Source organism: Pinus tabuliformis, chromosome 1_2, assembly GCF_031772625.1.
Source record: "Pinus tabuliformis cultivar Carrire ecotype Pingquan chromosome 1_2, CPIR1, whole genome shotgun sequence".
NCBI lineage: Eukaryota > Viridiplantae > Streptophyta > Pinopsida > Pinales > Pinaceae > Pinus > Pinus tabuliformis.
In genome coordinates, this window is record NC_142298.1 from 990,670,767 (window position 1) to 990,696,057 (window position 25,291).

The 25,291-nt window shown below is 37.2% G+C and overlaps 1 pseudogene; it reads left to right on the top strand.

The window, feature by feature from the left end:
• Positions 1–2,319: 2,319 nt before the first annotated feature.
• Positions 2,320–24,984, top strand: LOC149209385 (G-type lectin S-receptor-like serine/threonine-protein kinase SD2-5; annotated as a pseudogene).
• Positions 24,985–25,291: the final 307 nt, after the last annotated feature.

Below are 25,291 nucleotides of genomic sequence, written 5' to 3' on the forward strand. Positions count from 1 at the left end.
AATACATATCATAAATTTCGAAATCGGCTTGGGTGTCAATGGGCATCGTTTCTTCAAGAACTCTTTGTCAAACTCGGTGACACTCCGCCTATTCACATCATCGCGCTTGGCTCCATGACCACCTCGTCCTTGGAGCTCGATCTTACCAGAGACAATCTATGCAATTTCGCGAAGCAGCTAAATGACCCTTTCGAATTTGAGCTCCTACATATCGACCACATCAAGTCCCTGACGCTCCGTGAGCAGGAGGTTATGGCAGTTAATCTTTCACTATTGCCTTCTATTTTCACTTCCTTGGACTCGATCTCGTGACTTCTTTGCCTCGTCAAGGAACTTGCACCTAGGGCCATGGTGGTGGTGGACGCTAAAACCGCCGCCACCGCATCCTCCACTATAACCACTTCTGCTGCCTCTTTTGTTCACCATTTCCTGGAAGCGCTATAGATCAGTGGTTCGACGACGAGGTTCGATTCGAGTTGGCTTTTCAGAGCCGTGTGTTTCAATTGAAAAACATGCTTGGTCATCGAAGATAATACGACAAATGGATAGCCAGTCCTCAATAAACTCACAATATTTGACACGTATCTGGAAAAAAAACAACATAGTCATCAAGCTGACGAATCTATTAAAATGTCGCGAGGAAAACTCACCATAAAAAACTTATCGACTTAATTATATAAAATATAAAGTGTTTAGAGTCAATACTTTTATCATTAAATACACATAACCTTTCCTTAAAAGTGAAGAGTGTAGAAAAACACAATTTATCTTGATCCTACATTTTTTATTCTAATAAATATATAAATAAAAAAAAAAAAAGAACTTTATATGCTATCCTCCATTGATTTTTTCCTTTGGAAAATACAATAGCTTATGTGTTATTCATGAGGAATGGAATGCTACTTGTAATTTATAATCTATATAGTTGTTTAAAAAAAATAGAATATAATAAATAATATCAATATTTTTTAAAGAATAAATAATAAAAAAATAAATTAATATTATTATTTATTTTAAAATATTAAAAAAATTAAATAAACAACCTTCTCAACATTTAACGAAACATTTGAACTTTAAATTTAAGATAGCTTGGTCATAGTTCTTTTTCCTCCACATATTCTTCAAATATGGCCAAAAAGCTTAAATCGCCAGAAAACCGCACTATTTCACCCATGACAGGATGTTTGCCAAAATTTCAAGATCCTCTTTTGACTTACGTTTAGGTTCAGCAGCGAACGCCAATGACTTTCCAAGTTTCGACATGAGGAGCCATCCACATGGAAAGGGGCTCGTTCGTCCCATCTCGTGCGGCTCTGATTGACCGCCGATAAATGCAAAATATGGTACCTGGACAGTTACCGTTCACCAATAACAGTGTCGAGATTATTGCAAATTGATTTTAAATACTAAAATTTTAGAGGTTAGAGTTGGTATGTGACTTGTTTTTATATTTTTTAAACATAATTCATTTGAATTTTAGAAATAAATTTAATGATTATGAAAATATGGTTTTTTTCTTTAAAAGATATGAATCAATATCTCAGAAAGGTTTTATATCTGTGTAAAAATGAAAAAAAAAAATGAAAAACAAAAGATTTCTTTGCATATAGTTCAATTTCAGGTGGGTTTTATATCTGTATAAAAGTAAAAATAGCAAAAAAAAAAATTGTTAGAAGCAAAAGAGTTTTCCCATATAATTCAATTTTTGGAGGGATTTATATTTATATAAAAGTAAAAATAGCAAAAATGAAATGTTAAAAGCCAAGGATTTTTCCAAAAAAATTTAGATTAATTTTATAATTTAATTATAATTTTCAAATTGAATTATTATTATTATTATTAATTAATTTTTTTCTATTTTAAATAAAAAGAATTATAATTTATAATAAATAGATTAAAAACCTGAAATAAAATAAGCATTTAAGTTAAAAAATTATAATGGTTTCTATTTTTCATCATAAATTTTAACATATTTAAAATATATATTATTAAATAATTAAATTAAAAAAAATTAAACACGCTCCCATTGTTCAAAGGTTAAAAACAATTTAGAAACGTAAAAATATCTAAACACCTTAAAATTGTTTTTCTGATGAGAAATTAATGTTTAAAATACTATAATATATAAAAATTAATTAAATGTCAAAATAATTAGATTAAGAAAAGGTAAACCTACACTCACCGATCATGTTATTATCTGTGATCTTAAGCTGACCACAATGTTAAAGCAGCCCCGCGGAAGTCGCATCGGATATCAGCGACATCCGTTGGAAAATATCAACATGCCGTCCGACTAATTTACCCAGACGAATGTCGGAAATGGATTCTGCAAGGGTTTCTCTATCTAGATTTATCAGGTTTTACTTCTTCTCCGCCATCGTGCCGGTATTGGGTGTGGCTTTTGTGGTGAGTATCCTGGTCATGGTCATAGAGTTCACAGCCAAGGGATTTGCTGTATATATTATCGTCGGAATCCACTGCGCCTTATTTATCTCTTATCTAGCTCGGAAATTGACTTGCAAATGGGGTACACGGCGAAAAAAACGACCTGCTTCGAAAGAATGTGGTCCTTACTGAATTGAAGTAGGCGTAGCCATGAGATGAATTAAAAAGATAAGGCCGATGTAGGCCATAGCGAGAGAGGCATGGGGCATCAGACTTTACGTAAGGGGCAAGTATTGACCATCTTAAATTCCACGAGTAATTCACTATTTCACCATTTACGAACAACGATCCAATTGATGACGTGACTTTTCAAAGTTTCGTCGAAATACACTATCAGCGACAGTTTTAGAATTTCAACTTTATTTTACTTTTAGAAATTTGATGATGTTTATGTATTTTTATGTCTCTTATTTAAGAAATTTAATTTTCTTGGAATTTAAATTTTCATTTCTGGAAAAGTAAATATAATAGTTGATTAATTTAATTTTATATCACTAAAAAAAACTGATGAGAATTTGGTAATTTTCATTATATTGTAATATTGAAAATTATATGTTAGAGTGGCTGCATATATAGCGTATGCAAACACCAGTTATATCACTAAAAAATATGTTAGCATAAATTTATTTTAAGTACGGATTTAACCTAAGCCGAGATGATCAAATTTCTTCAAGTGAAAATTCTTTTAGGGTCCAAAATACAATGTGTATTGTTTCATTGTTTATATAATATTTTTAAATTTCTCCATAAAAATTTAATTGTAATTTTAACCATAAAAAAAAATAATAATAATAAAAACAAATCATAATATATACATAACTTTTTTTTAAATGATATATAATATATACATAATTGACATTTATTATATATATATATATATATATATATATATATATAAGATAAAATATATTTCTTGGTAAACTACAGATTACAAAATTTGAGTTGTGTGGGAAAGAGAACCCAGCACAAGACCCAACCAAAATACTTGTGTTGGTCATAGAAAAAGCAGGTTATGAGTACAAAAGTGGGAACCGCAGAGCCTTCTTTACAACATTCTCAAAATTGAGAGTATATAAGCCGAGAAAGGAGAAGGAAGCTTTATCGCGGCTGACCACACATATTTTGTTTTCCTCCGCGACAGAAAGCCTTTCGTGAAGGAGGAAAAACATACACCAAGGAAGAAGAACGGGGAAGGAAACTGATGACATCACTCTTGGTTGGTGGTGACCTGATCCTCATCCAGATGAATGGGAGTCTCCTGAGAGCTTCCCTCCTGCTGCAGTGGTGATCCGACAAGTCATGGAGGCCCCAACGTCCTCTTTCATGATGCTTGGGGATCCTTCAGCAGTTGAATGGACCTTCGTTGTCGACTTTTTCTTCATGACAATATAATTCAGAGCATCTCGAGTGATGAATCTGCAGCAGTGGATAGCTTCAAAATACATTACAAACTTCTCCATGAGCCAGTCAATCTTTGTTTCCAGAACTTTGGTGCGCTCTTCTTGTTCCTACATAACAAGCCCCATTATGGTCTTCATTTTCCACCATGTTTCAATAGAATGCATGCAGAGGTTTTCATGCACCCGAGTGAAAGCAGGGTCCAAAATTCAGGCAAATTCGGCATTGACCTCCTTAGTGGTGACCTCTCTATGGAGAACATTTTCTTGGGCGCCTAAGTCTGAAATTTGTTGTTGAGCTTCTGGATTAACAGCCGTCACCTAGCACAGAGCTACATGCCTAGAAGATGTCTCCACACATGTGGTAGGGGGCAGGCCTAGGGAGTCCCAGTGAGAGGCTGCGCGACCACACGTCCCTCCCCAATTATGACCAGGGGTGGAGCAATTCCTCGGGGCCATGATAAGAGTAGAAGAACTGGAGAGCAGGGGGAACTAAAGAGCAAGGAACCAATTGAGAGGGGAAAAGGAAGAGCGTTGAATGAGGGGCAGAAGGGGGAGTGGTGAATTCATAGAAGCCACGAGAAGGAGGGAGGCCAGAATAGGGGAGAGGGAGCAGAAAGGGGAAGCATGTGAAGATTTGATGAGGGGTAGTGGAGGAATGACAGAGCAGAGAGGATGTGACTGAGAAGCGACAATCACACAAGGGAGAGGGGAGGTGGCATCGTGGGCTCTAGAATCAGGCGAGCCAAGGATAAGACCGCACTCCAATGCCATCCACCTGTCCTTCCAACTGAGTAGAGAATTGACCTTGTAATGATGAAAGGTAAGCAAATAGTTATTGTTCGGTAGAGTTGTTGTCTTAATCATTCATTGTTGCACATTGTTGATGGAGATCCGCCTCTAATTCCTGCCACACTAGGGACTTCAAGCATAGGGTACCAGTTGTACCCTCATTCACCAAATTTTCCACGAGTTTATTTCCCTTCCTTCTGGTTTCTTGAAAGTGGAGGCCCACAATACTATCAATTCCCTGCTTGATCTGATGTATTATTTTGTTTAGGTGCCATTTTTTTGAGATTTTGTCCACGTCAATACCCTGCTAAAGTTTTCTGCTAATTTGGGTGGCCAGTGTAGAGTCTCCTTCAACTATCAGAGGGCTAAGGTTTAGGTTGCTCACAATGGTGATGCCATGTTCTAGGGCATGAAGTTTTGCGGCATTGTTTTTGGTTGAACCTATATTTCCCTCATAAATCCAGATTATCTCTCCTTTAGAGTTTCTAAAGACTCCGCCAAGACCAGTCGGACTGGGATTCCCTTTGGCTGCGCCATCATAGTTGGGCTTGAATTTCCCCTGCTCTAGCGATCGCTAAGTGCTATTTTTAGTTTCATGCCTAGGGAGGGGAGTGACATAGCGACATTGATTCGAAGGAGATCGAACATTGAGAGAATGCTCACTTCGAGGAAGGAGGGAGGAGCTTTGATAGTCTGAGTGGATAGAGAGGTCATAGTTTCCCGAAGCACGCTTTTTATCTTCGAGATAATGAATTCCTCCTGGGTGGAGAAGCTACGAAAGATTCCTGTATTGCGTTCCTTCCACAGAGCCTAGCAGATCGTTCCAGGAATTAGATCCCATGTGCATTTAATGAGAGGATGTGGGGAAAAGATCATTCTACAGTCTGCGATGGTATTTTGAATAGATTAGGGGTCTCGATCAGATCCTTTGAAGACAAAGAAATCCAATTCCATAAATCGGAAGTGAAAGGGCAGACAGTTAACAGATGCTTGGGGTTTCTTCTTCTTTTTCGGAGAGGGGGCATCTCGAAGGGCCAACAAATCATTTCATATATTGTCCCACGTTAAAAATTTTATATGCATGACTATTCAAAGAAAGAAACAAATTTTCGGCCAGAGCTTCCTGTACCAGATTGCATTCCACTTCAGATTTGGTTGGAGTTGATCATGCTTTGCAATGTATTTGTAGGCTTCTTTTAATATGAAGTGTCCTGCTGAGCGTTTTTCCCCCATCTGAGTTTATCCTCGGCAAACTAAAGGAGGATTTGTCTTTTTTGTAATTCTGAAGAAAGGTTCGACCAGGTTTGGGGTTTCATATGGGGAGTCCATTCCTCTTGTTTCATCCAATTTATCCATCTGCTAGTTTCTTCACTTTTTCCCCAATACTAGTTAACTTTGATCTTCTCTCTGTTTTGCATTTTAGCCTTGATTTGGTGATAGTGGTCTTGATCAAGATTAGGCCTTTGCTGCCAGGCATCCTCCTAGAAAAGAGCCTTGTTCCCACTGCCTATTTCCCAGAAGCTATGTCTTTGAATGATGTCCCTGTTCTCCCAATCTTGATTCCAGATGATTGAACCTTTAATGTTTCCATTTAGCCTAATGATTTGCTCTTGCATTAAGGACGGGGTGTAATTTTCTTTCCAAAGGATTCCCCAAGGGGAATTGGGCTTTGCAAATCATCTCCATATGCTTTTGGCTTCCAGGGCCTTTCCCATGGGGTCTATGTCTCTAAGAGTGAGGTCGCCATATTTTTTGGGCTTGCAGGTTTTTTCCCATGCTACCAAAGCCCATTTCTGTTTGACCTCTACACCTCTCCATAAGTTCTTCTAAAGGTTTCTGGTTTTGTTGGAAATCACTTTTGGGGCCACTAGAGCCGAGTACAAGTAAAGCGGGATGGCCTGAAGGATGGATTTAACCAAGATAAGACAACCAGCCAAATTGAGAGATCTAAAGGTCCAACTGGCAATTCTTTTCTCCATTTTGTTAGTCAGGTTCTCCCAAGTGGCCCGAGGGAGAGGCCTTTCTGTGAGGGGAACCCCCAGGTAAGTGGAGGGTAGAGTACTAATGGGAATATCCAGGAGTCTGATGATGTTCCTATACATGGGTAACAGAGTGTTAAAGAAGAAAAACTTGGATTTCAAGGGGTTAATGGAGGTACCAAAAGTAGCAAAGAAGTTTGTCGAGATGGACATGGAAGAGGCAACCTCTTTGATAGTTGGGAGGCCCATGTGAAGGATATCATTTACAAATTGTTGGTGAGCTGTAGGGGGACGAGGGATGGGGCTGGAGACCAAAGAGTTTATTTTCATGAAAGGCAGCATAGATAGAGCATCCTAGCCCTTCCGTAATTATAAAAAAGAGGAAGGGAGAGATCGGATCCCCTTGCCTAATACCCCTTCAAGGATTTAAGGGTTGTGAAGATGATACATTCAAGAGGATGGAGAAGAAAGCTTTCAACACCATAGCCATCATCCACTTGATTCTTTCTTTGTGAAACCCAAACACATCCAGGACCTGTCTCATATAGTTCCAACTAATTTTGTCAAAGGCTTTGGTCATGTCTAGCCGAATCATCATACCTGGTTTTTTTTTTATTTGAGAGAATGAATAAGCTCATGAGAGAGGATAATGTTATCCATGATTTGTCTTCCTTCCACATAGCCAAACTGTTGGTGGGAGATGAGGAGAGGGAGGATAACTTTAATTCGATTGGCCATAACATTGGAGATGATTTTGTAAATAACATTGCAAAGGGCTATGAGCCTAAATTTTTCTGGGGAATCATAGAGATTCCCGTAGGTATTAGAGTCAGGAAAGTAGAGTTAAGGGCTTTAAGGACATATTTCTTAATACGAGATTCCTCAACGAAGGAATGAACATAGAATTTTATGATAGGCCAACATGCTTTGTCGAAATCAATGGTGAACTCATCCGACCTAGAACATTGCCATTGGGCATTCCCATGACCACATCTTCCACTTCCTAGAGGGAGACTTTGCTTAGGAGCATTTTGTTATGGTCCTCCATGGGGATTTTGGGGATGTTCTTGGTGATCTTTTTGATGTCTTGATCCTGATCATTCCTAGGCTCTTTGAGAAGAGAGCTAAAATAGTAGTTGAGCTATGTTTCCAGCTCCTCTTAAGAGTAGATGAGATGACCCTCTTGATTCTTCAGAGCCAGAATTCTATTGTTTCTCTTATGTTGTATCATTGTTATATCGAAAAAGGTTGTGTTTCTTTCCCCACATTTCAGTCAATTTATTCTATATTTTTTATGCCATGGCTTTTCTTCCTGAATGGATCTGTAGTCCCAACTTTGTTGTAGTCACTATTCCTCTTACTCACTGGTCTCCATTAGCCCTTCTTCAATTATTTTTTGTTCGAGAAGTTCCAGTTAGTGTTCCAAGTTTTTTTTATCCGTGATGATGTTGCCAACTGTATTTATGTTTGATTTTTTGATTTCCTCTTTGATGTGTTTTAACTTTTGTTGGGAAGTATACATTCTTTTCCAGTTTTGATGAGAGAGTAAGTTCACCATTTTTTCATTTTTTCCATGAAATCCTAGGGATCCAACCTGAAGGCCTCGAATCTAAAAGGCTTATTTTTCAGACCATTAGAAATTTGAAACTTGAGAGAGATAGGCCTGTGATCAAAGTCTTCTTCCTAAAGGATTCTATCCTCTGTTTCCCAAGAGGTGAGATAAGTGGCTTCGAATAGAAGGAAGCAGTCTAAACGGGTGGCTATTTAACAGTATCCTCCTCTTCTGTTATTCCATATGAATAAGCCATTGCTAGTGGGAATGTCAATGAGGTTGAGGTTTTCAGTGGTGGTTTATCTAACTTCCTGATTCCTCCTTTCTTTTCAGATAAGTTAGTTATCATATTAAAATCTCTAGCTATAATTTTGAGGGGACGATGCAGACGGTCAAGGAGATTGGATAAATTTTGGATAATTTTGATACGGTTTGTCACCTTGTGTGGGGAATAAATATTAGTTATGCAAATGGTTTCATTGGTGCCTATGAGTCTAAATATTACAGTTATGAAATCATGAGTGGCCAGAGAGGAAATAAGGTCAAATTTATAGTTTTTCCAAAGAGTCAATAAGCCCCCCGTCGTACCTAAAGTCGTATTAGTCGAGCTGTAAGCCTTGAAGCACGAGTTGAGAAGGAGGGGAGGGTGAGACAAGTGAAGTTCAGTTTCTTGAATAAGAAGGATGTCAGGGTGATTAGACAGGATTCTGGTTTTTAAGATGTGTTTCTTCCTAGGACTGTTAAGTCCCCTAATATTCAAAGAGATGCAATTCATTGACATGGAGGTGGGTATAGAGCAAGAGCATTTACTTTTCCTTCATTGAGTATCTTGGCACCTAGTTCTTGAAGGAGCTGACTGGTGGACTTTGGTCCTCGCTTTCTGCTTGAGCCTTTGAGGTTGAGTTCCTCGACTGGTATATTGGCTAATATGCCTTTTGAAGCCATGCTTTCTTGTGCTAGATAGTGAGTTTTGAGGTTTAATTCTTCCTGGAGGAGATAAGCTCCTTTGATTTTTTGTACAGGTTGTTCTGATATGGCATTTATTCCTTTTTGTTTCCATTCCTTTGCAATTGTTGCAAGGTCTACCCGCTCTAGAGCTTCCTCTATTGCGTTTTCCTCTCGAGTTTCCTCTATTTTTACTTGCTGCATTTATGTATCCTCTTACTCCTGCTCCTTTCTTCTATAAGTATTACCTGTGTCCTTCTCGTCGTGTTCACCATCTACTGGGTTCATTTCATCCTCTCCTGCTTCATCTCCTATTATTTCATTTGGATCCATTTTCTCTTGGGTATTGTTCAGTACATTGAAATGATTCTAACTTGCTTTCTTAGATAGGTTTTTCTTGGGGATAGCTTTTTTCCTGTTATTCTTGTTCGTGGACATGACTTTGGTAAAACCTTATCTGTCTTTTTGTTTATTTTCTTGCTATGGTGTTTGGGGGGTTTTATTCATGGGATAGTCTCGGAAAGTATGCCCATGCTCATGACACTTTCTGCATCAGAAGGGTATATGTTTATAGTTTATACCTTGCAGCTAGTCTTCATCCCTGAAGATTAATTTGATTACTTCTGGAAGAGCACCAAAGACGTCTATGTATACACATATTCAAGCGTAGGAAACATAGTGCCCCATTTTAGTGCCTTCAGACATTTTAATGCACTCCTCTAGTTGGTATCCTTTTCCCTTTAAGACTGAACGATCCCAATAATCAATTGGTAAGGAGTAGAAGCGTACCCAAACTGGAACCCTAGTGAAATCCTCTTTTTTTCAGTGTGAATTTCTCCCTCCAGAATCTCATCTATAAACCGTCTGAGTTGTAGAAATAGGGTCCTCCTTCAAAAAAATTATCTCTATCTTCTAGGAGGTCGAAGGTGACTGTGAAAAATCCGTTGGAGGCTAACTGAAGTCTGATCTCCACTTTGGGTGTCCATTTTCTCTGAATCCACGAGTTCAGGGCTCTTTCAATTAGCCATAATCCCATGAACTTGCATATAACTGTGTGTTCCTGCACGTATTCTCTATATTCAACTACCTCGGGGTGCTGAATTTCCAGTTCTAATATTTTCTTGGCTTTGGAATTACAATTATTCTTAGTCTTTTTCGACTGATCCTGTGGCTGCTCTTGAGATTTTGAAGGATCGACATTAGCAGGGAAGGGCGAGTCTATGACATTACTCTTGTTTGCCCAATAATCCTTGGTTAGCCTTTTCACTTTGTCTTCATTCCTTTTTGGCAGCTCATTTTACTGTGGATGAGTAATTTGTTCTTTGTTAGAGCTTCCTCCTGGTGGCGTGTAGAAGGCAGAACTAGAGGAAAACTTTGTGAAGAATGAAGCTTGGTCTGGCGATCGACCAGAGACCATAACCTTGAAGGACAGGGCACCAGGATGCTGTAGTGGATCTGCCATGGCTGGCAGGGCCCCAAAGGCTAGAACCAGAGGCATCGAGGGGAGGTTGCGGAGCTCACACAAACCCTAGTCGCACAGTTCAAAATTTCCTAAATTCCTTTATTATATTTTAAAGAAAATGTACATTAAGACATTTTATAGCACAAATTAAAATGGTTTTTTATTATTAATCCATTTTTAAGTATATGTCAATATTAATTTGTATTAAGATATTTCATTGATAACCCACATTAAATATTTTTTATATACAATAAAATATATTATTTTAACAAATTATTTTCTATATAGATATAGATGAAGTTGATATCCACATAAATTAGTTAACATAGATTTTCAAATAGTTTATTTAAATCACCTATTGAAATATTTTTGAAAAATATAAAGTTTAAACATTTTCCTCATAATTTTACTTTACAACATATTCTTTTTTTAGTTTTATAGATGACATTATTTTTCTATTTAAAGCATAGTTTAATTATTTTTATTTTAAAGGAGTTTGTGTCAACTCACCTACGGACAAAATTACACATCCTAGTCACACTGGGTTGTAAAATTAGCCTCCCAAAGTTCAAGGGATTTTAACTTACGTATCCCCATCACACTGGGTTGTAGAATAAGCCTCCTAGATGAATAATGTTCGAGGGCTTTTTGAAAAGCTCAATTTCCTACTTACACATCCCAATCATACTAGATTGTAGAATGAGTGTCCTAGCTAAATAAAGTAAGAGATTTTTGAAAAGCTCAATTTCCTAATTACACATCCCAGTCATACTAGGTTGTAGAATGAGCCTCCTAGTTTAATAAAGTTCAAGAGATTTTTGAAAATCTCAACTTCCTACTTACACATCCGAGTCATACTGGTTTGTAGAATGAATGTTGAGACTAAATAAAGTTCAAGAGACTTTTGAAAATCTCAATTATAGAAAAACTTACGCATCTTTATTATACTGGGTTGTAAAATAAACCTCCCCACTGAATAATGTTTAAGAAAATTTTGAAAAACTCAATTCGTTGACAATTACCCTAAAAAAAAATATTTTTTTTAATGTAAAAAACATGTAAAAATAAATATATGAAAAGTAAAATTCTATCTTATCTTATTTCAAACTTCACATGCATTCAAATACTATAAAATAATATTGCATATCTGTTAAATATGATATATAATAAAAAAATGTCTATTTGGAAAAGCACTCAATATTTAAAAAAATATGTCATTACAAAACTTATTTCTTTGCATCCTGGTATGGTATGAAATCTAGTATATAACTTAGTTATTTATAATGGTTTGTTTCACATATACCAATATTGATATAAAACTGGAAACTATTTTTTCTAAATTATTAAAAATACAATATATTATCAATTATACCTCTTTCAATCATATACATAAAAATAAAATTCCTAACCTTTATGTTAAAAATCATCTATTCAAATAATTAGATAAATAGAAAATAATAACTACGATTGACTTTAAAAATACTTTTCATATTCTCATACAAATTTAATAGTTTTTTTACAAATTCAATAATTTATTTAAATAATATTTCTTCTTAGAGAAACTCACATCTCCCCTTTATCTAATTTATAGTAATAAAATCTTATCTTAATTTTTTTCGACCTGTTAAACCACTAACTTCACTCAAGGAGGAGGAGATGATGAATGGAAGGGGTTCACGTGCCATCCTTACTTAAGGGGGAGATGATGAATGGAAAGGGTTCAACTGTCATCGTCAAATATATACCTATGCAATAAATTCTTATTTTTAACAAAGATAAATGGAAAACATTTTTCACACTTTTATATATATATATATATATACTTCAATGGAAATACACGCTTGGTCGTCGAAGAGAATACAACAAATGGATAGCCAATCCTCAATAAACTCACAATATTAGGCATGTGTCAGGAAGAAAACAATATATTCATTAGGTCGACGAATCTGTTACAATTTCGCGAGAAAAAACTTACTATAAAAAACCTATCGACTTAATTATAAAAAATATGAAATATTTAGAGTCAATACTTTCATCATCAAATACACATAATGTTTCCTTAAAAGTAAAAAGCGTAAAAAAACACAATTTATCTTAATCCTACCTTTCTTAACTTAATTATAAAAAATATGAAATATTTAGAGTCAATACTTTCATCATCAAATACATATAACCTTTCCTTAAAAGTAAAAAGCGTAAAAAAACACAATTTATCTTAATCCTACATTTCTTATTCTAATAAATATATAAATAAATAAACCAAAAAACAACTTTATATGTTATCGTGCATTCACTGTTTCCTTTTGAAAAATAGCTTATTTGTTATTCATCAGGAATGGAATGCTACTTGTTATTTATAATCTATATAGTTGTTTAAAAAAATAGAATATAATAAATAATATCATTATTATTATTATTTTAAAACAATAAATAATAATGAAAAATAACAATATAATAAAGAATATCAATATTATTATTTATTTTAAAATAATAAAAAATTAAATAAACAGCCCTTCTCAACATTTAACGAAACATTCGAACTTTAAATTTAAGATAGCTTGGTCATAGTTCTTTTCCTCTAAATATTCTTTCAAATATGGCCAAAAAGGTTAAATCGCCAGAAAACCGCACTATTGCACCCATGACAGGCATGTTTGCCAAAATTTCAAGATCCTCTTTTGACTTACGTTTAGGTTGACCAGCGAACGACAATGACGTTCCAAGTTTCGACATGAAGATCCATTCGCATGGAAAGTTCCTCCGGGAATCGGGGCTCCTTCGTCCCATCCCGTGGGGCTGTGATTGACCGCCGATAAATGCAAAATATAGTACATGGACAGTTGCCGTTCACAAATAAGAGTGTCTAATATGAGTGAGATTATTGCAAATTGATTTTAAATACTAAAATTTTAGAGGTTAAAGTTGGTATGTCACTTATTTTTATATTTTTTAAATATAATTTATTTTAATTATAGAAATAAATTTAATATTATGAAAATATGTTTTTTAAAAGATATAATTTAATATTTCAAGAAAAGTTTATATCTGAATAAAAGTAAAAATAACAAAAAAATGTTTAAAGTAAAAAAATTTTCCCACAGAGTTCAATTTCATGAGGGTTGTATATCTGTATAAAAGTAAAAATAGAAAAAAAAAAAAAAAATTGTTAAAAGCAAAGGAATTTTCCGTTTTAGGAAGGATTTATATCTATATAAAAGTAAAAATAGCAAAAATGAAATGTTAAAAGCAAAAGAATTTTCCAAAAAAAAATTATACTTATGTATAATTTAATTATAATTTTCAAGTTAAGTTATTATTATTATTTTTAATAAAAATAGCAAAAATGAAATGTTAAAAGCAAAAAAAATTATACTTATGTATAATTTAATTATAATTTTCAAGTTAAGTTATTATTATTATTTTTAATAAAATTTTGATTGTATTTTAAACATAAAAAAAACAAAAAATTTATAATAAATAGATTAAAAGCCTGAAATAAAATAAACATTTAAGTTAAAAAATTATAATGGTTTATATTTTTCATCATAAATTAAAGTTTAAAATATTTAAAAATATATATTATTAAATAATTAAATTAAAAAAAAATTAAACACACTCTCATTGTTCAAAGGTTAAAAACAATTTAGAAACATAAAAATATCTAAACAGCGTAAAATTGTTTTTCGATGATAAATTAATGTTTAAAGTACTATAATATATACAAATTAATTAGATCTTAAAATAATTAGATTAACAAAAGGTAAACGTGCACTCGCAGATCATGTTATTATTTATGATCTTAAGTTGACCACAATTTTAAACAAGTCTCGTGGAATTCGCATCGGATATCAGTGAAATCCGTTGGAAAATATAAACCTGCAGTCCGATTAATTTATCCAGACGAATGTCTAAAATGGATTCTGCAAGGGTTTCTCTATATAGATTTATCAGATTTTTTTCTTCTCCACCATCGCACCGGTATTGGGTGTGGCTTTTGTGGTGAGGGTCCTTGTCATAGAGTTCACAGCGAAGGGATTTGCTGTATATATTCTCGTCCGAATCCACTGCACCTTATTTATCTCTTATCTAGCTGGGAAATTGACTCGCAAATGGGTTTTATGGTGAAAAGAACAATCTGCTTCAAAACGCATTCAAGGTCCCTGTTAGCCTTGACGTGCACTGTTGCTATTTTAACAGAAATGTCCCGTGTTTTAGCTCCGATGGTCCATGTCTCCTCTTGCTTTGCTTTGGCCATAAGCCGGACTTTAGAAATTATACACCCGCACTCAAAAATGTCGGCGGGTCCGCTCTCGGCTCATCTCCTTTCCGTTGCGCTTTCCATTCTATGATCCCCGTCGTCAATTTTCCCACTAATCTGACGATCCATACTTCATTCGACTAATGATTTACGCTCACTCGCTTCGACCAATCACCACTGTTAGATCATTTTCGCTAGATGTAATGGCTATCGCGCATATCGCTCGGGCAACAAGAGAAGGGGATACCCACCCGATAAAGTGGTTTCTTCTCTCTCCTCCGCTGCTACGTGGCGCCCAATGAATGGAATGGGGCAGGCTTCGATCTTTACCACTTACCGCCCGGTGACTGTCCGATATAAACCATATTTCGCTTGTTTAAACTGCTCTCGGGCATTATCCTTCGAGCACCTCCTCCGCTCGATAGCCGTTTGATCTACCCATCTAAGATTTGACGGCTCGGACTTATTCCGCTCCTGCCACGACTTCAAGCCTCCGGAGATTGATCTCCTTCGCCCGTTCCTCTGGATCTAATGGCGCCCATACCCCACTTCCCACGAGTCACCTGGGGAGGAAATTTGTTGGCTTTGTCAGTGTTTTTGACAGTCGGACAGTTGAACTGAAATAACATAATACGTCGTTGAAAGGGGAAAACAACAACACGATGCAGCCGAACCAACAGAAATGATCATGGAACACGCTGGCATGAGTGAACCACCTGACAGTGCGGCGAAATTACCAGAATTTGATTACCGTGTTTGTTAGAAACATATCTCTCTGAGCTCATATTTTTCTAGTTATGGCATCAAGTAGTTAGAAGATAGAGGGGACAAATTAAGACATCTTGAGCCTCAGAGAGTTCGAGAGTATTGTAAAAAGCGTATAAATGGCCAAAAGTTCGAAGGGATAGAGGTTCAACTTTTGGAGACTGTGGATACTCTGTTCCTCCCAGCGTCTCATCTTCATTCCAGTAATACAAGCTTATTTTGTTGTTACATGTTCAATCGTCGCCCTCTCCTCTGTTCTAAGCTTGCATTTGAATAGGTTATTCATGTTTTTTTCTATGTCAAATGACAGATAACTGTCATCTTATCTCTACGTTGATAAATTAGATTTGTAAGCTTCATTTACTTTCTGTAGCTAGCCATTCATATGTGTTTATGTATGTATCTGTTGGTACAGTCAGGATTCTCCATCAATTCATTGAATCTATAAACTATTGAGCATTAGTGGTCGAAAGCCTTGTCAAGCTGAGGGTGTTCATGCATGTCTTGAGTGAAAACAGAGTTGAAATAGTCATCTGACTTAATCCAAACTCCAATCCATTCCAATAGTTCAGAGAACGATATTCAAGATTTATATGTTTCTAGGCATCTCCGAGCTACAACCTAGGAGAGCTTGTTGGAGTGCTAACATAATTGGCGTTGTTTCCGGGGAGAGGTGACTGAAGCTCAGCTTCCTTAGGGGATGACACAGATCCAACTTTGATGATAGACAAAGCGTGGACACTATTTGGGTTGTAGTCATCTATCTTGCGACTCTACTGGAGGATGAACGTCTTGGCGACTCCACTCCATAGTTCTGGCTCAGTTTTTGAGGCACACTCAGAGAAATTCTCAAAAGCCACAAGTTGACCCAGTACCTGACCCTGAAGAAATCATCAAAGAAAGAAAGGCGTTGTGGAAAGGAGCATCAGGTTTAGGTAGCTCTAAACAATAATCTATATCTCTTCAAGAAAATCCTGCAATAGAACAAATACATGTTGAGAGTATAACATCTAATACTAGCAGTGAAGAAAAAATCTAAGAGATTCATAGACCTCCTTATTCTTTAGGTTCTCCTTTTGTTGTAAGCCCAAAGGAAGTCTCTCCTCCTATCCATCATACTCCTTTAGTCCTATTAGTCACTCCTCAACCCTTTGTCATTCAGACTTCCAGTTCCCTTATAGCCACCACAGCTATGGCAGCACCTACCAAAATGGAAAGAATCATAGCTGCTAGGTATGGACCTCTAGTACTGCCCACTCCTTTGAATGCCATACCTACTAGAGAATATCAAAAGTAGATGCTTAAGTTCACTGGGACCGAAGGTGTTACAACTGAGGAACATCTTGAATCATTCTATAGCTATGCTGATAACCTGGATATTAGTGAAGATGATGTATGGATGAGAGTGTTTGTCCAAAGTCTAGATGGAGAGGCTAGAAAATGGTTTAGAGAACTGACCCCAAGGTCTATAGCAGATATTGAGGCTTTAGATGATGCATTCCTAAAGCATTGGGGGGATAAGAAGGATCTACTCTACTACCACATCGAGTTTGGGAACTTAAAGAGGGAAAATGGTGAGTTTTTGTTTGATTTTAATAAGAGGTTTAACCGCATGTACAACAAGATACCAGCTGAAGTAAAACCCACCACTACCTCTGCTAAAATCACCTATGCCAGTGCCTTTGATTTTGACTTATGTCTACTGTTGAGGGAGAGATGATGTGCTACCTTGGCTGATATGCAGGATGCAGCCTTGGAAGTAGAATCAAGCATCATGGTTGGAGAGAAGCTCAAGGGGAATGTGAATAGAAGGAGACAGAGGGGCGAATCTTCATCATCTTCAGATCCCAAGATAGATAAAATGACCAAGATGATAAAGTCATTAGCCTTTGAAATCTCCAAATTAAAGGTTGAGCAACACCCTACGAAAGGAAGAGTTCCTAATACCTTTGCTACTAGAAATCCAAATCCATATAGAAGAGTAAACAAGCAGTTGCAGATTCCGCGAAGAAGCAAATATGCCAATGAAGACCAAAGGGTGAAGACCCTTTTCCAGAATGTAGTCATGGAAGAAAAGTAGTTTGAAGAAGATGATGAGATCTATTGTCTGGAAGACAAAGGCAGTGCCTCCTTTCTTACATCAGCTGCCTATGAAAAGTCATTATTCAATGACCAGATTAGCCAGGAGTGGGATGGTGAAGCTGTTCTACAAACTGATGATCAGCACATATATCATCTGAGGTCGAAGATGAATAATGCCAAGGAAATTCTTGTTCAGAGAGTTTCTGTCCTTGCAATACAGCAAGCTAAAAAGCAGAAACGACTGGCAATTGATCCCATCATCCTCAAAGCTCCAGCTCATGAGGTAAGAGGCCTTGACAAGTCTCCTTCTCCTTCTAGTTTTGAATCATAAATTCAGAAGCTAAGCAAACTTATACCTTTGATTGAACTAGTGAAGAATGACTCCTTCAAGAGATCTATCCTCGAGGCCCTTGAGCCTAAAGCCATCCAGGCCTCCACTGACTATGTAAACCTGCAAGACGACAAACCAGATGTTGTTCTCAGCCCAATCATTGAAAATTGTGATGATAGCTCCCCATCATTCTATGTCTCCTTGACTATTCATGACAAAATCCTTCACAACTGCCTTCTGGACATAGGAGCCAACCATAATCTAATGCCCAAGGTTGTCATGGATGAGTTGGGTCTTGACATTCCCAAGTCTTATCATGACCTCTTTTCTTTTGACTCTAGAAAAGTGAAATGTTTGGGATTAATCAAAGACCTAGCCATTACCTTGTCTTAGTTTCTCATGAAGAGCATGATTATGTATTTTGTGGAAGGAGATGTACCCCCCAAGTTTGGCATGTTGCTCTCCAGAGGTTGGATCAAGAGATTAGGTGGAACATTGCAAAATGATCTGTCCTATACTACTGTCCCAGTTTTTGGAGGTGAGAGTAGGAAATTATATAGATAAGTTCAGTTGGCTTATATTATCATTGATGAAAGGAATCCCACTAATCATCCCATCTATGCTGTCGACACTGATTTTGGATCCTGTATTCTTCAAATTGAAGAATCCTAGTTGGCCTCTGTGCAGCTTAAGAAACGGTTTGTCAAATCACAGAGGAAGAAGCCCCAAAAATTTGGGACATGTTCTTTAATGGAGCTTTCTCTAAGGAAGCTGCAGGGGATGGTGTAGTCCTTGTGTCCCCCACATAAGAATGCATTCATTTATCTTTCAAGTTAATTTTTCGAGTCACAGATAACATAGCAGAGTACAAAGCCTTGATATTGGGCTTAAACGCTGCTAAAGAAATGGGCATCAAAGGTCTGAAGGTGTCTGGAGATGTAGACCTTATCATTCAAAAGGTCAACAAAACTTTCCAAGCAAAGCATCCAAGGCTGAAAGAATACAGAAATGAGGTATGGAAGCTCAATGGTTCTTTTAATAATTTCAACATTTCTTACATCCCTAGAATGAAGAACCAACTTGTTGATTCCCTTGTTGTGTCTACTAGCACGTTTATTCCTCCTTTGCCTCCTAAATTAACTTATGAAGTTCAGGTGAAATATAGACCATCTCTACCTGACAATGTCAAATACTGGAAAGTTTTCGAAGATGATGATGAAATTAATAGGTTTTTACAAGTCATTGATGAATTTTCTGAAATGCACATTGACCAAGAAAATGAAACCATTGAAGAAAACAGCCAGTCCAAGCTAAAGGACGAGATTGGTCAGAATAACATCGTTCAGCTACCTAGTAACCATACACCCAAAGGATTGGTGCCCCTAGAGAAGTTGTTTGATCATAATGATGTACCTTATAAGCCTGCCAAAAAATAAAATGATTCTGCAGTTCATAGACATAATGTAGGGAGTCCAGCCCATCCAAAGTACATAAATTTGTCCACTAACTTGTCTTTTGCCCAAAGTTGCGAGTATTGCACCCTGATGAAACAATTTGCTGATGTTTTTGCTTGGGAGTACAGTGTTCAAGACCTATGACACCAACATCATTCAGCATAAGATTCCACTGGAGAAGAACACCATCCATTTTAAGTAGAAATTAAGACCTATCAGCGCTCTCTTATTGCCTTTGATTGAAAAAGAAATCAAGACATTGTTGGATGCCAGGATCATAGTTCCCCTAAGGTATTAAAAGTGGATAGCTAACCTTGTGGTAGTAAGAAAGAAGAATGGAGAAATCAGGCTTTGTGTTGACTTCAGGAATCTGAACAAATGCTCTAAAAAAGACAACTACCCCCTCCCTAAGATGGAACACTTGCTGCAAAAAGTTTCAAGGGCTAGAGTCATGTCTTTCTTAGATGGATTTTCAGGTTACAATCAGATTGCTATACATCTAGAAGATCAAGAAAATACTGCCTTCACTACTCCTTGGGGCACTTTCATGTACTCCAAGTTGCCTTTTGGACTGATGAATGTTGGGGCTACTTTTCAGAGGGACATGGACATAGCCTTTATGGGAGAGAAGGACAAGTTTGTCCTTATTTACCTTGATGACATAATAGTCTTTTCTAGTAGTCACAAGGACCATTTGCAACATTTGAAGAAGGTGTTTGTAAAGTGCAGACGGTTTGGAATTTCTGTGAACCCAAAGAAGTCACAGTTTTCTCTAGAAGAAGGAAAACTTCTGGGACATATTGTTTCTACTAAAGGTGTGAAGATCGATCCAGCAAGAGTTCAAGCAATTCAGACATTGTCATTCCCAAGGTCAAAAAGGGACATTCAATATTTCTTGGGTAAGATTAACTTTGTCAGGAGATTTATTCCAAACTTTGCAGAGCTAGTGAAAATATCACTTCCATGCAAAAGAAAGGATCAGAAATAAAATGGATAGATGTTGCAAGAAGCTCTTTTGAAGTCATCAAACAAGCTATCATGGAAGCTCCAACTCTAATCATTCCAGATTATACCAGGGAGTTTTATATCTTCTCTTTTGCCTCTTATGATACACTTGCAGTAGTTCTATTGCAAAAAAATGATGAAGGTGTAGAGCACCCTGTGGCCTTTTTTAACCAAACTCTGAGGGAGGTTGAGCTAAGGTATGACCTTATTGAAAAACAAGATTATGCTCTCATAAAATATTTAAAGGCATTCATAATTTACATTCTGCATTCCAAAGTGATTGCGTATGTACCTTTAGCCTCAGTAAAAGATGTCCTAACTCAGCCAGATATTGATGGAAAGAGAGCTAAATGGATCGCACAATTCATAGAGTTCAACATAGAGGTGAAGCCCACCAAGCTTGTCAAAGGCAAGGGCTTGGCTAAGCTTATGGCTAAGGAAAATTGCAGTTTGTTAGACATCAATTGCATAGGTTCAAATTTAGGTGCTGAGCAGACAGAGGAAGCAGCATAATAGCAAGAGCAGAATTAGTCTTTGGCTAAAAATCTAGCTACCTATGAATGGTATTCCAGTGTAGTTCATTTTTTGAAGAAGCTAGAAGTCCCTCTAGGGCATAGCTCAAGTCAAGCCCAGGCCATTAAGCTCATATCAACCAAATTTTGCATTAATAAAAACCTACTTTATTGGAAAGACCCATAAGGGATCCTCTTGAGATGTCTAGACAAAGGACAATCTGTGGAAGTCATGCACTAGTTCCATTTTAACACTTGTGGAGGGCATCATTATTGGAAAACCACATTCCACAAGATCTTGAGAGATGGGTATTATTGGCCTACTCTATTCTCTGGTGTGTTTTCTTTGTGAAGTCTGATGACAAATGTTATAGGTTTGCAAGAAGACAATAGTTAAAACCTCTTCCCTTGAAGCCAGTACACGCCAATGGTCCCTTCCAGTAGTGGGGCTTGGACTTCATAGGTGAGATCAATCCACATTCCAGTGGCCATCACAAATGTATCTTTGTAGCCACTGATTATTTCACCAAATGGATTGAGAATATACCCACTAAAAATGCTAATCATCAAGTTATCATAAAGTTCTTGAATGAGAATATTTTCACTAGATTTGGTTGCCCAATCAAACTAGTCATTAATAATGCAACAACTTTCAGGGCAGAAGAATTGGTGGACATGTGTGAATCCATGGGCATTCAATTGGTGCATTCTACCTCATATTATCCTCAAGGCAATGGCCTAGTAGAATCATCTAACAATAGTCTTGTAAGGATAATCAATAAAAATTGGTAGAAGACAACAAAAAGAACTGGGATTCCAAGTTGAAGTTTGCACTGTGGGTTGACAGAGTTACCAACAAGAAGTCCATAGGAAATTCTCCATTTAAGCTGGTTTATGGTGCTGATGTTATTTTTCCTATCCAGTTGATTCTCCCTGTGGCCAAATTCTTGCAAGAAGAACATGATGAAGAGAACAACATGGCGAGGAGAATGAGTAACTTGGTTGAATTACAACAGATCAAAGAACAACAGGTTGAGAAGTCAAGAATTCATCAAAAGAAGATCAAAGAAACCTTTGATAGAAAGGAAAAAATGGACAGTTTTCAGATTGGTGACTAGGTTCTGAAATGGGATGCATTGAAGGAAAATAAGGGAAACCATGGTAAATTTGATGCCTTATGGACGGGACCGTTTGTCATTGCTCAAGTTCAGATGAACAATACTTTCATTCTGCACAATTTGGAGGGGGGAGGTGTTTTTGATGGCCCAATCAATGGGCGGTTTTTGAAACTTTACTTCATATGAGGCTTTAAGGCCTTAATATTGTAATAAGTCTTTTTAGTTTTTGTTTTCTATGAAAATAAACTCCATGCCCAATGGAACACTAGGAGATAAGTTTGTTTTGGTTGTTACTAGAAAGGCAGTAGTCTGCAGTCCTTGAAAACTCATAGGGAGGCTTTCATCCCCAGAAGGAGCAAGTGTTAGCCCTGAGGTGCACTGCTACTATTTTAATGGAAATGTCTCCTATTTTAGCTCCGATGGTCCACGTTTCCTCTTGCTCCGCTTTGGCCATAAGCCGGACTTCAAAAATTATACACCCGCGCTCATAAATATCGGTAGGTCCGCTCTTGGTTCATCTCCTTTCCACTGCACTCTCCATTCTTTGATCCCTGTCGTCGATCTTCCCACTGATTTGATGGTCTGTACTTCATCCGACTAATGATTTACGCTCACCCGCTCTGACCAATCACCACCGTTAGATCATTTCTGCTAGATCTAATGGCTATTATGCATATCGCTCTGGCAACAGGAGAGAGCGATACCCATCTGATAAAGTGGTTTCCTCTCTCTCCTCTACTACTACGTGGCGCCCGATGAATGGAATCGGGAGGGCTCTGAACTATCCTATATAAACCATATTCCACTTATTTAAACCCCTCCCAGGTATTATCCTTCGAGCACCTCCTTCGCTCGATATTCGTTCAATCTACCCATCTAAGATCTAATGGCTCAGACTTATTCCACTCCCGCCATGACTTGAAGCCTCCGGTGATTGATCTCCTCTGCCCATTCCTCCCAATCCAATGGCCCCCATACCCCACTTCCCACCAGTCACCTGCGGAGGAAATTTGTTGGCTTTGTCAGTGTTTTTGACAGTCGGACAGTTGAACTAAAATAACAGAATACATGGCCGAAAGGGGAAAAAATAGCACGATCTAGCCGAACCAATAATAATGATCATGTAACGCATTGGCACGAGTGAACCACCTGACAGCGTGGCGAAATTACCAGAAACAAAGCTCTCTAAGCTCATGTTTGTCTAACTATGGCTTCAAGTAGGGGATAGATTAAAACATCTTGAGCCTCAGAGAGTTCGAGAGTATTGTAAAAAGCCTATAAATGGCTGAAAGTTTGAAGGGATAGAGGTTTAACTTTTGGAGATTGTGGATACTCTGTTCCTCCCAGTGTCTCATCTTCATTCAAGTAATACAAGCTTCTTTTGTTGTTACATGTTCAATCGCCCTCCTATCCTCTATTCTAAGCTTTCACTTGAATAGGTTATTCATGTTTTCATCTATGTCGAATGCTAGATAATTGTCATCTTATCTCTTCGTTGATAAATTATATTTGTAAGCTTCATTTACTTTCTGTAGCTAGCCATTCATATGTGTTTATGTATGTATCTATTGGTATAGTCAGGATTCTCCATCTATTGATTGAATCTATAAACTATTGAGCATTAGTGGTCAAAAGCCTTATCAAGCTGAGGGTGTTCATCCATGTCTTGAGTGAAAACAGAGTTGAAACAGTCATCTGACATGATCCAAACCACAATCCATTTCAATAGTTCAGAGAACAATATTGAAGATTTATATGTTTCCACGCATTTCTGAGCTACAACCCGAGCTTCCTGGAGTGTTAATAGTGGCAATTAATTTGACGAAGAATATATGAAGAATCTGACTAGCCTTCCTACAATATTCACTTACCAGGCCATGGAGATCGCCACAGGCAGATTCAGTAAAGATATTGGAAAGGGAGGATTCGGGATAGTTTATGAAGGGATTTTGAAGGATGGTATACCTGTGGCCGTTAAATGTCTAGTGAACCAGTAGAGGTAGGGACTACCGGAGTTTTGTGCAGAAATCGCCACCATATCATCAATTAATGATTCGAATCTTGTGAGATAGCATGATATTTGTGTAGAAGGTGCTCATCGTATTCTGGTCTACGAATTCATGCCCAATGATCTCTTGGTAGATGGTTATTTGCCTCAGACAAGTGGCTTGATTGGAAGACCATATATTCAATTCCTTTGGACACTGCCCAGGGACTTACCTACTTGCATGACGAATCAAGGGTCTGTATTTTGCATCTGGACATCAAACCTCAAAACATTCTGCTAGACGAGAATTTCAAGGCGAAAGTTTTTTATTTCTGTATGGCAAGGTGTCTAGATAGAGATCGAGAAAGCCGTGTGGTGACGCAGGTGAGAGGAACGGAAGGATACATGGCACCTGAGTGGATTTTTGGGCAGGGAATCACATCCAAGACCCATGTCTTTAGTTACGGGATGATGCTTCTGGAAATCATCAGCGAGCGCAAGAACGTGGATAACTCTCAGGAATCGGGCATTTGGTATTCTCCCTCTATTGCTTTTAGCAAAGTGAGGTGAGGAAAAATGGATGAACCGATCATGAGTGTGATGCAATCGAAAGGGCCGGAAGGTATAGAGGAGGCGTATAGGATTATAAAAATAGCGTCTTGGTGTATTCAAAGAAATTCTGCTTTAAGACCTTCAATGGGAGCAGTGGTGCAAATATTAAAGGGGGACATGGAGATAAAGGATCCTCCATTAGACTGCACATTTTCTTTTGCCCCTTCCGCAGATTATGTGAAGTCCACCGGCGATATCACTCTATTGATTCCTAAGGATATGGACATAGACATGGCATGTGAAGGTATCCAAGAGGTTTCTCAACTTGGGAATGAAATTCCATAACCTTCTTTTTAACATGTAATCTAGTGTTATCTTTGTTAATGTGAGATAGTTGCATACTCCTTTGCAACAATATCACAGGATTCATAGCTTCTCAATAGATTTGCTTGAAACTTTTCAACTGTTAAGGTGTCCAAGATGTTTCTGGAGAAGAGGTTTCTCTACTGGGGTATCCACTTTTGAAGGTTGCATGATTCCATCTTCTCCAAATACAAGTCTCAATGCTCTAGCTTCTAGGGGATTGGATTTAGTTGGTTCAGAATCCAAAACAAAAGGTTTTCTCCTATATATACGTAGAATTCATTTTCTCCTC